General features: G+C 44.2%; 1 long non-coding RNA gene across 1 annotated transcript; it reads left to right on the top strand.

The window, feature by feature from the left end:
- The first annotated feature begins 7197 nt into the window (after positions 1-7197).
- On the top strand, positions 7198-10907 carry LOC123085842 (uncharacterized). The gene is made up of 2 exons (XR_006440007.1): positions 7198-7458; positions 7573-10907. It is a non-coding gene; the product is annotated as an uncharacterized lncRNA (long non-coding RNA).
- Positions 10908-12665: the final 1758 nt, after the last annotated feature.

Genomic DNA, 12665 nt, shown 5'->3' with positions numbered 1-12665 from the left:
CATTTCAAATTCTTATGGTGGTTCGTTCAAGATTCCTCCTCCTTTGCTATCATATCAATTCATTCATTCTTTCCAATCCTACCGGTGGTTCATGAAGACTTTCTCAACTCTTGCGCAATATCTCCCCTAATCTTTTCCAACGTGAATAAGTTGTATGCAATCCATGGTTTCTCATCAATTTAATTGATGAAGGATAAGCATAACATAATTCTTTTCTTCGTAGATTGTTCATGATGAATAATTTCTTGGTTCTAAGTTGTCCGTCTTTCTTTTCCAGAGTTCCAATTTTTTCTTGCTTGTCTGGTCGCGAAACTCCATCTAAATCATCGCAAGGCGTCATCTTATTCTTTTCATCCTTCAATTCTATCTCATCATCCTTTTGTTACCGGAGTTCATCACGGTGGTTCGCAAGGATTTAATTTATCCTTCTAGTGTTCATCAAGGTTCTTGTTGGGGGACCTCAAGTATCATTCCTCTTTGCATCTCGAAGTGCAATTAATTCTCCGTATTCTTTTGAAGTGGAGTTTTGCATTTCTTTGTTCTTCTCAGCTATTCAAACTTTTTCGTTGGTGGCCGGTTATCACCTCATAATTTTGAGATGTTTTCAATAAGTCCATAACAAGCTTATTCTTCCGTTGTTGAATTTCCAACAACTTCGTTCAACCCTTCCTTGCAAAGATGCTTTTCAAACTCAATTCTGGTAGAAGATGCTATTTTTCTTCTTCGTTCTTTTCATTCAACTATTTCAATTCTTCCGGAGGCATTGTGTTGTTCCTCTCGTCAAGTATCATTCAATCTTGTCAAGTTCATATTCTATTCCATTCCATGTTCAACTGGGATGCTATCACAATTCTTTCGTTCTTATTTCTCTTTTATCTTGTTCTAATCGGAGTGATTTCAAAGTATATCGTATTCCTTAAGCCTTTGATTCTCGTCATAATCAACATTCCTCTTTTCTATCTGAGTGCTCTCGACTTTGTTAACCTTCTCTCTTGCGTTCTTATTTCTCCTCATCCTCTTCACTTCCATCTCGTTCCTAAGATCTCAGGACGAGATCTCTTGCTAGTGGAGGAGAGTTGTGACGCCCCGAGTCCGATGCGCCAGGAGTCTTCTAGTTATTCACCATCGTTGCCATGTCATTCGCTTGCGTATTGCAATTTTCCATGTCATCATGTGCATTTCATCATCATGTTTTTCAAAACTTGCATGCATTCGGGTCTCTCAGTTCTCTCCGTTGTCCGTTTCAGAATCTGACAATATCACATGCACCCGCCACACCTCTCAGTTCTCGTTTCGTGAGCGAGAGAAAAACATTCTCGGAACGGGCCGAAATTTGTCGTGTGGCCTTGGCACATCACCGGTAGGCCGCCTCCCAAATTCCGTTCCATTTGGAGGTTGTTTGATGCCCAACGGTTAACTGCGTTAACCGAAACCCTCCTTCTTTTGGCAGCCAGCACCCCTCCATGACAGCCCGCTAGCCCATCTAAACACCCTCCATGATCTCCGTCGTTGGATCACGGTCGTGTGGGAGAAAACCGCACCTCAAGAGCCCTCTCCTAGCTCCATGTACCTATATAAACACCCCCCTCTGAAAATTGCAGACAAACCCTAGCCTTCCTCTTCCTTTGCGCGCCGGACATGTCCTCTGCGCCGCCGGACGCGTCCAGCCGCCGCGCCTGGACCAACCATGTCGCGCCACGTCAACCCGCTATCGTCTCCCACAGCGCGGCCCGCGGAGCCCATCCAGAGCCCGCCCGGGCCCAAATCAGGACGCCGCCTGCATCGCCCTCGCTCCCACGTGGAGTCCTCTCCGCGTCCGGCCCCGCCGCCGGCCGGTGAGTCACAGGAGCTCGCCAGCCCCTCGCCTTCTGCCCGAATCCGTCGCCGCCTCTCCTCCCCGCCGCTGACCGTGCCTCGCACCAGGCCACAGGCGCCCGAGCGCCGCCGGGCCCCATCGCCCACACCTCCACCGCCGGCCGGGACCAGGATCCCCACCACCGTCCAGCTCGGCCTCCAGATCCGACGACCTCCGCCCAGATCTGGCCGATCCCCGCCTCTCCTTAGCTCCGCCCCCTCATCAGGATCCATGCTGCCGCCACCCTGCTCTGGCCTCCCTTGCTCCAGTCGGAATCGAGGAGAAGGACGACCGGGCCGCTCTCCATCGCCCGTGTGGGCCCCGCCCCGGCCCAGCGTGCCCCAAGGCCCAGCTCGCTTCCACCTCTGCTGCAGCTCACCTCCACGCCGACCTAGGCCAGGCCCATGGTGATCACTGCCGCTATCTCTCGCCCGTGCACTTTGTACTATATCGCGCTCACTCTGTTTTGTGAAAAAACGACCAAGTCTTTTCTGAAATCTGTATCATGTTGCATTCTTGTGGACCAATTTCTTGGTGCACTTTAACTTGATTTTTAACAACTTTAACATAATGTTTTGTTTAGTTCTGGACCAATTTCGAAATTTGCATATAAGGACTTACCGGAATTGTTATATGTTGTTTCCGGCCTCATTTAAACTTGCTTTGATGTGTTGTTCTTGTATGCATGATATCTTGCCATGAGTAGCATCATATAGACTTGTCATGCATCGTACTTGGTTGAGCATCATGCCATGTTTATGTGTTGTGTGTTTACCATGTTGTTTGCTTCTTTCCGGTTGTGCTTCTTCTCGATAGTTCCTGTTTCATTGATATTGTGAGGATTCGTTCGACTACGTGGCTTCGTCTTCTTCATGGACTCATTCTTCTTCCTAGCGGGATTTCAGGCAAGATGACCGTCACCTTGGATCTCACTACTATCTTTGCTATGCTAGTTGTCTCGATGCTATTGATATATCACGCTACCTACCACTCGTTTATCACGCCTCCCATATTGCCATGATAACCTCTAACCTTTTCACCCTTCATAGCAAACCGTTGTTTGGCTATGTTACCGCTTTGCTCAGCCCTCTTATAGCGTTTCTAGTTGCAGGTGCAGTGCAAGTTGTTCCATGTTGGGACATGGATATCATGGGATATCACAATATCTCCTATTTAACTAATGCACATATATACTTGGTAAAGGGTGGAAGGCTCGGCCATATGTCTTGTGTTTTGTTCCACTCTTGCCGCCCTAGTTTCCATCATACTGGTGTTATGTTCCTTGATTTTGCGTTCCTAACATGATGAGGTTTTAGGGTCTCCTCTTGATAGTTCGCTTTGAATAAAACTCTTCTAGCAAGGCCCAACATTGGTTTTACCTTTTGCCCAACATAATAGCTAAACTTGATATTAAATTTGACGCATAGGGAGTTAGCACTACCTGAGGAGTAATTCAACATAATACAGGGGGGCCAACGCTAATGGTGTTGGTCCCAACCAGGCAACCTGCATGGCCACCACGGGGAAACCCGAGGATCTGGTTTTACTCATAGTTTGACCCATCCGGACGTGGCCTGAGACGAGATACGCGCGACTACTATCAGGGTGTCGGCACGCCGGGAGGTCTTCACTGGTGCGTATCGGTCCTAAACAAACGGTTTTTAACCCCTTTCCGTGATGGCATATGGAACCGTCTCCAAGTTGGTGTGCGCAATAGGGGGGTCCTTCCCACACGACCCAGAAACCGTTGGGGATAGGGAGCCTTGATGCATATAGTTGTCCATATATAACCGTTTCCGATTTCTCGAATATCCCAAACGCTTCATCCTTGCCACTCGTTTGTGCTCGCATTGCCATCGCAGTCGAAGTTTCGTGGTTATGCCTAAAACCAGGCAAATTCCAGGCACGGCAGTTTTCTTGGCAGATTTTAGGCACGGGAGATTTACGATGGCTGGCACATCACAAATAGTTCATGATTATAAACCGTGTATGATAGGTAGACAATCACACACATTTAGTTTTCCTGCATCGTATGTGATAGTGTCTGACATCACACCCGCTTTGCAAATGACAACTGTGTGCATGCTTGCACACATTTCCTCTCTGTGAACTGTCTCGGATTATGGTGTATATCGCAAACATTTGTGCTTTACCAACCGTGTGTGCCGTAATGACCTGCACAACGTAATTTAGCCCTAATTTAATTGCTGCTATTTAAAATTGTACCTAATTTAAACTTGAAAGTAGGCTATAGCTTTATTCATATCCATCAGGTTCAAACAACCAATGCCTTATTCGATTCACAGGTACATATGTTTAAGAATTACATAAGCACCAAATAAATAATGATGTACCAGGGTTCTATACTTGTACTATTATAGATGGTAAAGAAAGAGGCGACAAACATTCCAATTGCTGAACAAGGTGAAGCGGAATGGCCTTATTGTGCTCTCCTGGATGGAGAAGGCATGCAAGACTCTAGTCCAACCCCTTGTGATGGCCGACCGCCAATCATGTAGTTTGAGAGGTAATCTTGAGTAAACTACTTCAAGATCCACTGCAAAAGGAAAAACATTCAGATATTGTCATCTAACACAACTCATTACGGGGAGTAAAAAGAAGGCTACAGGGTTCTTACTTACCATCCTGCAGTTCACTATTGTCCTGCATAAAGTGCAAACAAATAGTTCGATTGACATCTTTTGACCCATTTTAGTAACAATATTTATCAGTTTCCTCACTTGATGCTGGTTCATGAATATCTCATCACCCCATACGCAGAAAGGGTCGAAGTGTGGATCTTTGGCAATGATATATGTACCTAAAAGCACCGAGTTAATATTAGAAGCTAAACAATAACGAAAAATGATGTAGTACAACACTCCATCCATCCCATTATATAAGATTTTATTACATGTATATCTAGACATCATCAGAACATTAAGGTAACACTCTTCCTTGTTGCTATGTAGCCTGGGATCGCATATTTAGTCATTCAGTACAATGCATGTTGCTAAACAACAATTGAAAAACGAAAAGGCATGTTAACTGCAATATCCTTAACAACAACCAAACATCGTAATTCATAGTGGTATTGTTGAAACTGTTATTGATGAAATTGAACTGCACAGCAAATAGTTGCACATATAGAGCATCACATTGTGAAGAACTAAAATAAACAAGTCATAAGGACATCTCTAGGCGATCCTTAAAAAGTTAAGGGACTAAAACCCTTAGTGGATATATACTCCAGCAATTTTTGGCCTTTCCTAGTCGATCCCCTAAACTTAAGGTTGTAAACTTCAATTTGATCAAGTTCAAAGCAGGTTCAACCAAAAGTAGCATGCATTCAAACATAAACATAGATAGTTTTGCATAACCGAACATAAAGCATAAATTTAAACTCAGCTAAACTACTTTCGGTCGAAGTAGAGATCGAGCCAATCCTTCCTCGTCATGTATGGTGTGCCGCGAGCTGGGTTCGGGCCAGTACCGTCACCGGGGTCGTTGGAGAAGGCACTACTCCACTCGTCGACGTTGATCTCCTCGTCCTTGGGGCCCACCTCGACGCCCTCCGTGCCGCCGTCGCCACCGCCTTCGACCTCGTCATCAAAGGAGAGCATGATAACCTCGCTGCCCTCTGCGTCGCCGTCCTCGCCGCCTTCGACCTCGTCATCGGAGGAGAGCGCGATAACCTCGCCCCTCTCCGCGCCGGCAAAGATCGCCCGCTCCGCCTCCACGAGCTCCGGGTGCTGCCGGTGGAGCCCTTGCATGTAGGCCTCGTCGGCGGCCTCGGCCTCGAGACCCTCCCATGCCTCGCGGTCCTCCCGCGCCATAGCTGAGCTCACCATCCCTGGCTCCGGCGGAACGAGGTGGACCGGACGTGTGCCAAAGGGGAAATTGAGCCTAGCCGCCGCGCCATGGTAGCGGACCTGCCAGCGGTTGTACTCCATTGCCGCGAGCTTGGCCGTGTGGAAGCTACCAAGCCACCGGCGGGTGTGGGTCTCTCGATCTGTAATCTCGGTGACCCATGTCCCCCACCGCCACTACTGGACCCCGAAGTAGGAGTTTGTCGGCTGTCGGGTCCGGGGGAGGACGGGGAAGTCCTCGAACCGGCGTAGGGGCGCGACAGCGGGCGGATCGGGCCCGCGGAGGACGACGGGGACACCTCGGCGGTCACCTTGTCGGCGTCGGGCGAAAAGACTACGATAAACCTCTTTTTGGCCATTGGCTACTCGAGCTCCCCGGCACAAAGGCATAGGTTGAGGATGGAGGCGCCGGCGATGGCGGCAATCTACCAATGGTTTCGAGGGTTGTGTGTCTCTGTGTGAGCGGAGGTTGTGTTTGAGCAAATACTACGGCAACTGAAAATTTTACTAGGCGGGAGTAACAAGGCGGGGCTACTGAAAATTTGGATCAAGGGTGAGCAGATATTTTTGAGATTGCGAGGGATGTAGAGGCGGGAGTAAAATGCCAGGGCTATTGAAAATTTGAATCAAGGGACTGAAGCAGAGCGGGAGTAACAGACATCGCACACGGTCCGCACATACTAATCGTGTGCTATCAAACATTAAAACCTTCCAGGCGGTAGATATTTTCGAGATTGCGAGGGATGCAGAGGCGGGAGTTTCGGGGAGCGAGCTAGTGTGCTTGACACGCCGGCTGTGGGTTGTAGCCGATGAAACTTCTCGCATAAGTCATAGGCGTACTATACACCGACGGTGCTCAAAGATATTTTGTACTACATCTCACACGGTTGGTGAGAATAAACTGTGTGAGATCTACTTGATTTGAATTACAAAATGGGGTCACAACGGCAATGGTCGGTGTTTGAATTGCTAGACCTTTTATCTGCAGTGAGCATGCAATTGTAGGTGTGTCGTAAAAGAATTGAAATTATTCAGGGTTCGTTTGGACATTTCATACATTAAATTGGTTTTCTAGCCATTTCAGGTGCACAATTGAAAATTAAACTACATGCACATGCCCCGGTGCATACAAATTGGTTGAAAAATCAAATCTGTGTCCTTCAGTGCATGCTTAGGTCTCATGAAAGAAATGAGAATGAATTTTTCGGGGTTCGTTTGGCCTTTTTTATACATTAACTGGGTTTTCTAAGCATTTTATGTGCATCTTATATCTTATATCTTATATTTACTAATTGGAAGCACTAATCGAGACTCCACGTTTAATCCTAGAAAACTAACGTAATTGTCCGTTTGATCTATATACTAATTAATTATAGCCGTTAGATAAGTATACTACCCCTTTAAAAAAAAGATGAGTATACTTCATGGTGTCCTCCCCACCTATTCCACATGGAGAAACCTCCTTCCGTGTGATATACGCAGAAGGAAAAAACACATCTCAAACTCCTCTACGCAACCCATTGGCACTTTGTCGAGCGAGCCTATCGCCGCCTTTCCTCTTCCCCCGCTTCTACATGTCTCCTCTCCTCTATCATTTTCCTGTCGTGGACTTGAAGAAGGTTCATCGTGCTGCAATCGATCTGGAAGAAAATGACCCATATCCTCCCTGATCTGGAAGGTTCATCGTCGTCTCCAGTCAAGGAAGCACGGATCTCACGGTAGCTGCGTAATTAGGTATGGACGGGTTCGAGAACCTTCCAAATCGATCTGATTGATTGGCAGCATGGTGATTCATGTCCCCAACCCTACTTGTGTTAATCTCCCACTAATCTTGCCCCTACTTTGCAGGCAAGTAATCGTGTAAACATCAAATCCCATGTTTTCTATCATGTTGATTTCATCACAGAACCCCCACTAAATCCACTTCGTGCATACTGTCATCAAGAAGTTTTGGTTGTGTACATGTATTTTTGGACTGCTCTTGAGTAGAGTATGCCTTCTAGGGAGTAAAGGAGGATAAGCTTGGATGGTCTACATCAAATTCAATGGTACACTGCACCCAACGTGTGTTCTCTACGTCTTCAAATCATCCAACGGCTAACCAGTTCACTTTGAAGTTGATAGGAAGCTTTGCAAAATATTATTACTCTGGAGAAGATATAGATGTTGTCCAAATATCAGATTATCTGCATGGTAAAACTAATAGCTCTTTCTTCCGGTATTAAGACAAGGTATGATGTCTGGACCATGAATATTTTTCCATATATATTCATTTAACCTATAAGATTGACCAACTTCCGAGATTTCTCTCAATTCAGGCTGTTAAACTGTACATTTTTGGCAGATTTGTACTAAGAATTTAACATTGTTGCTCATGCACAATTTCCTGTGGTAACTATGGAATCCATATTTCCTTGGTCTGTTTTAATAATATGTATGATATTTCCTTTGTAGTTCCATAATTAAGATTTTACAGTTGTGACTTATAAAAAATATGATACGTTAGACATTTTCAACCAGGAATACCAGAGAGCCCCTTTGGCGATTCTAATATTTATGGCAATGGGGTTGTGTAATTGATAATGATCCAGATTAGTATCAGCTAAATCTGCTTTCACGAAATTAGTAGATCTATGTGTTCCATTTTACGCAGCAAAATAGTGTATACGCATGCCACTAAATCTATTTCATCATCGAACAATACTCTACAAAAGCTCCCAATAAATTTTTGTGCGCAAACTTACAACTAATCTAATATTTCTGTACAGATCGCAAATAGGATTTATAGTCTTTATCTTGAACTAATAAATGATTTTAGTTACCACCAAGTCATGTATGGTCACATTATTGATCATACTGAAACTGATTCTCCTTTGTACCTCATCCAGTGGCTACAAAAAGTACAAATAGATCACTGCAAATCAGAGGGAGTGATATCTTCCCTCAAACTTTTCAATTTTGTCATTCACCACTTCTGTCCCAACTAAATAGACAACTCAGTCAGTCTAAATCCTTTGCTTCATTTTCCAACAATTTGGCTTTACCTGTAATGCTTCATCTATAAAAGGTCATGAGCAGATGTTTCGTGTTGTTCCCTGGACATGAGTTCTGAAAAGCTTGATTTCCATTTTTTGGATTTCACAGCCTGGACAAAGCAATGATTTTCCAAATTGGTTTTAAGTTGTGTTCTTTCAATGAAATTGAGTTTTTTTTTCGAAAAGGGGGAATTCCCCGGCCTCTGCATCAGAAAGATGCATACGGCCATCTTATTAACCAAAAAAGCAGTGCCAACATGGTTCCAAGGTCTCCAAAAGTAATAAAAAGCAAAGAAAGCTCACACAGAGCCAAAAAGGGCTAGAAACATCCACTAGCCAAGAGAAGACGCCACAACCGGCTGGCTAAAACTAGGTAGGTAAACTACATGCCTATCCTATTACATGACCGCCATCCAAACCGGTTGAAGATATCTCGAGCTACCATCTCCCATCGGAAAGACCCAGTAACCAAATGCTCCCTGGCCTCCGTCTGGGTGAGTAGCGACCATGTACGGATCGTAGCCGTAGTTCGGAATAAAACCTGCAAAAAATGGATACATGATATTCTGTTAAAAACCAAATCATTTCTGCAAGTCCAGATAGTCCACATCAAAGCACAAACTCCAACCCGAATGTGTCTCGCTAAGTTAGGCTCAATCCCATTAAGCCATGTCCCAAATAACGCGTTAACAGAATTCGGTGGATCGATATTAAAAGTAATGTGGACCGTCTGCCAAAGTACTTTGGCCAACGGGCAATCAAAGAAGAGGTGTTTGATTTTCTCATCCCGATCACAGAAACTACACCTAGTAGGTCCTGTCCAATTACGCTTTATCAAGTTGTCCTTTGTTAAAATAACTTGTTTATGGACAAACCACATAAACACTTTTATTTTCAAAGGAACTTTGACCGCCCAAACATGCTTAGAGGTAGGAATGGAGTTCGAATTAATAACATCAATATACATTGATTTAACAGTGAATACTCCAAACTTAGTCAATTTCCAGCGTAATTCATCGGGTTGTTGAGATAGTTGGACCTCCATCAGTCTCCTAACTAAACGGAGCCAGTCTTCCCAACGATTGCCCGCTAGCGTCCGTCGAAACTGAATATTAAGGGGGATAGATTGAAATACCGAAGCAACGAACACTTCACGTCGTTGAACAATACGGTATAAAGATGGATATTGGATGGCCAAAGGTGTCTCGCCGAGCCAAGTATCCTCCCAGAAACGTGTACTAGAGCCTTAGGGTGCGCCTTACGCTTCAGTAGGAATGATTGGTTATATTGTGTCAATCTTGCAGTACAGATGGCGTTGTGGTGGACGAAGGGGTGAGAATTGATGGGACTTAATGGTCAGTTATTGTACTAATTTTTGAACGGAATTTCTAGAAAGTGAACCTTTCCCCTCAGCCTTCCGAGTGTGACACAGTATTTACCATCTGATTTTGGCTTGCATCCGCGTGCACATCGTCACAATTGATGTGTGACATCAGTACAACAACCTGAAAACGCCCTGTAGTGCGGTGTCCACTTTTGAAATCTCGATTTTCCCCATGGGTTTGTTTCATGTTATTAAGTAATATCTCTCTCTTCTCATTAAAAAAACATATTCAAGCCATGTTTGATGAGCACGATGAGAATTTTAAAGGTGTACTACAGTTGGAGCAAATTTATTGGTTCCTGCAAGCAGAACGGCTTACCTTTTTCTGTTTTATGGGAATTACTACCCCCCTCAACCATCTCATGTAAAAAGTACACAAATATGCATTGGTAGATACCAGTTTGAAATGTGCAGATCAAGTCACACTTCAAGTTAAGCTGTACATGTGATTTTCGTATCTCCCTACTAAGATATGCATCTGAACCTTTACTGATATTTTGATAGTACAATGACAATTGGTCTCCTGTGAAGCAAATAAGTTATTTTCTTATGGCACGTCATGTCTTCAGCAAATATATCAGATATAGATTCGGTGTAAGTTAACCTTTTTGTAGTATAATATTTTATATATATGGTTGGATTTTCCTGGAGTTGCTATAGAATACTGTAAAGATAACTTGATGTTACTATAGGGTGCACTAGGCCAGTAGCAAAGTTGTTCGTTTGTAACTACTTACTTGTATGTTAGTCTTAATATTTAGTTTTTTCTTATCTTGCGCCAAATTAGCCAATTCTTTCTTAACTATCAAATCACTTCTAAATTGTAGCAATCGATTCTTAGTTCTCAACTTCTCCAATTTTCCAATCCATCATCCCCATACGTTTTAGAACTATGCAAAGCTTTTCACGAGTGTCCTTGCTAATTACCAAATTATATTTGCCAGTTTTCAAATCTACATGATGGGATCGTGTAGTCCTATAGTAGTTCAGTTTTTCATAGCAGTATCAAAAGTACTTTATATTTTTCCTGTAAATTACTCCCGTCCTTGCTTCCACATTTTGTAACCATGTGAAACCGTCATTCTAGGAGCTATTGATTTGCATATAATCCCATGGACCGGGCTCAAAATTTATCTTGCGCACAAAGCTACTCTATTTGTGCAACTATTATCTAAAGTAGGTACTGAAATATGTTGTGCATTCAAGATCAACCTTTATCTTCAGGCCTGTAACATAATCTATATTGCTCAGTTTATTCAAGTTTGCATTACAGTTTCTGTATGACCAGACAACTAGATGGTGGCTACAATTACACGAACGTCGCACATATAATTTTTTCCATGCTAAGGAAACCTCAAAATCTTCAGTTTTATTTGCCATGGAATATATGTTCAGAAAAATGATTGTCCAACTCACTTTTTGACGGGATGGACATATTTCTGTAGTTGTTTAACAGCAGTAGGCTAGAAAGATGATTGTCCAACTCACTTTTTGATGTCATGTTATATTTTCGTCGTAGAAATATTTAAAGATTCAGCAAGTCATATAGTCTCAGAAAAGTTTGATATGTTGTTCGTCGATGGATTGATGTTGCCAATTTTAGAGGTTTTAATTTTGATCATTTATGGCGGCAAAATGATTTACATCAACAAAAGTATGCATACATGATTACTGTTACTCATTCAGATATACCTTCGCTCTAATTATTTGTTGCATCATGACTATCCGCTGAACTGTAATCCAATTTTGGGTTGACAATTACTGTCTATATATATTACACTGTTCAGTTCCATTGCCGCGGAGAACAGAAGGAAGAGCGAAGCAAACCTCCATGACATGCTTTTTTTAGAAAAGGAGGATGACCCCCGGCCTCTGCATCTGGGAGATGCATACGGCCACTTTATTGATTATCCACGAGGACCTTACAAAGTATTACAACAAAATGCCTGAATCCGCCATCTTGGCAACATATGCCACTACTCCTATTCATATGATGAAGGGGTGCTACCTGGGCCAAATATCCGGTCTACTCACCTAAGCCTATCATCAAAAGCCAGAAGCCCCAGCCGAGCCACATACCGGGTCTGAGGCATAAACTGGTCTGACGCACTCACATGTGTCGTCGCCGCCATTTTCCACAGGTCCGTCTTCAGAGCAGATATTGAGGCTTCTACCTTGTCAGGCCACTCCGCCATCGACGCCACCTTGACGCCAGACAACTACCTCCACCTGCGTGAGTCCATCACCACGCATCGGACTCCGAGTCTCCACTGCACCACGCCGCCGAGATCCGCCGTCATCAATGTGAAGGATGAAGTACCGCTCCACCAAAAAAGGCGCCCGCTGGTCCCTCGAACCCGTGTACGCCTCCAAGAATGACGCCCCCAAGGAGGAAACGACACTAACGCGCCGCCGTCATCCGATCAATTGATCTAGGGTTTCCCCCGGAGGTAGCGGATAGAGGTCTAGAGCTTCTCCACGGCGATGCCTTCAAGAAGGTAATGACACCACAGGGTGCCACC

Source organism: Triticum aestivum, chromosome 4A, assembly GCF_018294505.1.
Source record: "Triticum aestivum cultivar Chinese Spring chromosome 4A, IWGSC CS RefSeq v2.1, whole genome shotgun sequence".
In the NCBI taxonomy this organism is placed as follows: Eukaryota; Viridiplantae; Streptophyta; class Magnoliopsida; order Poales; family Poaceae; genus Triticum; species Triticum aestivum.
Note: the sequence above shows the minus strand (reverse complement) of the source record. Positions and strands in the feature narration are given on the sequence as shown.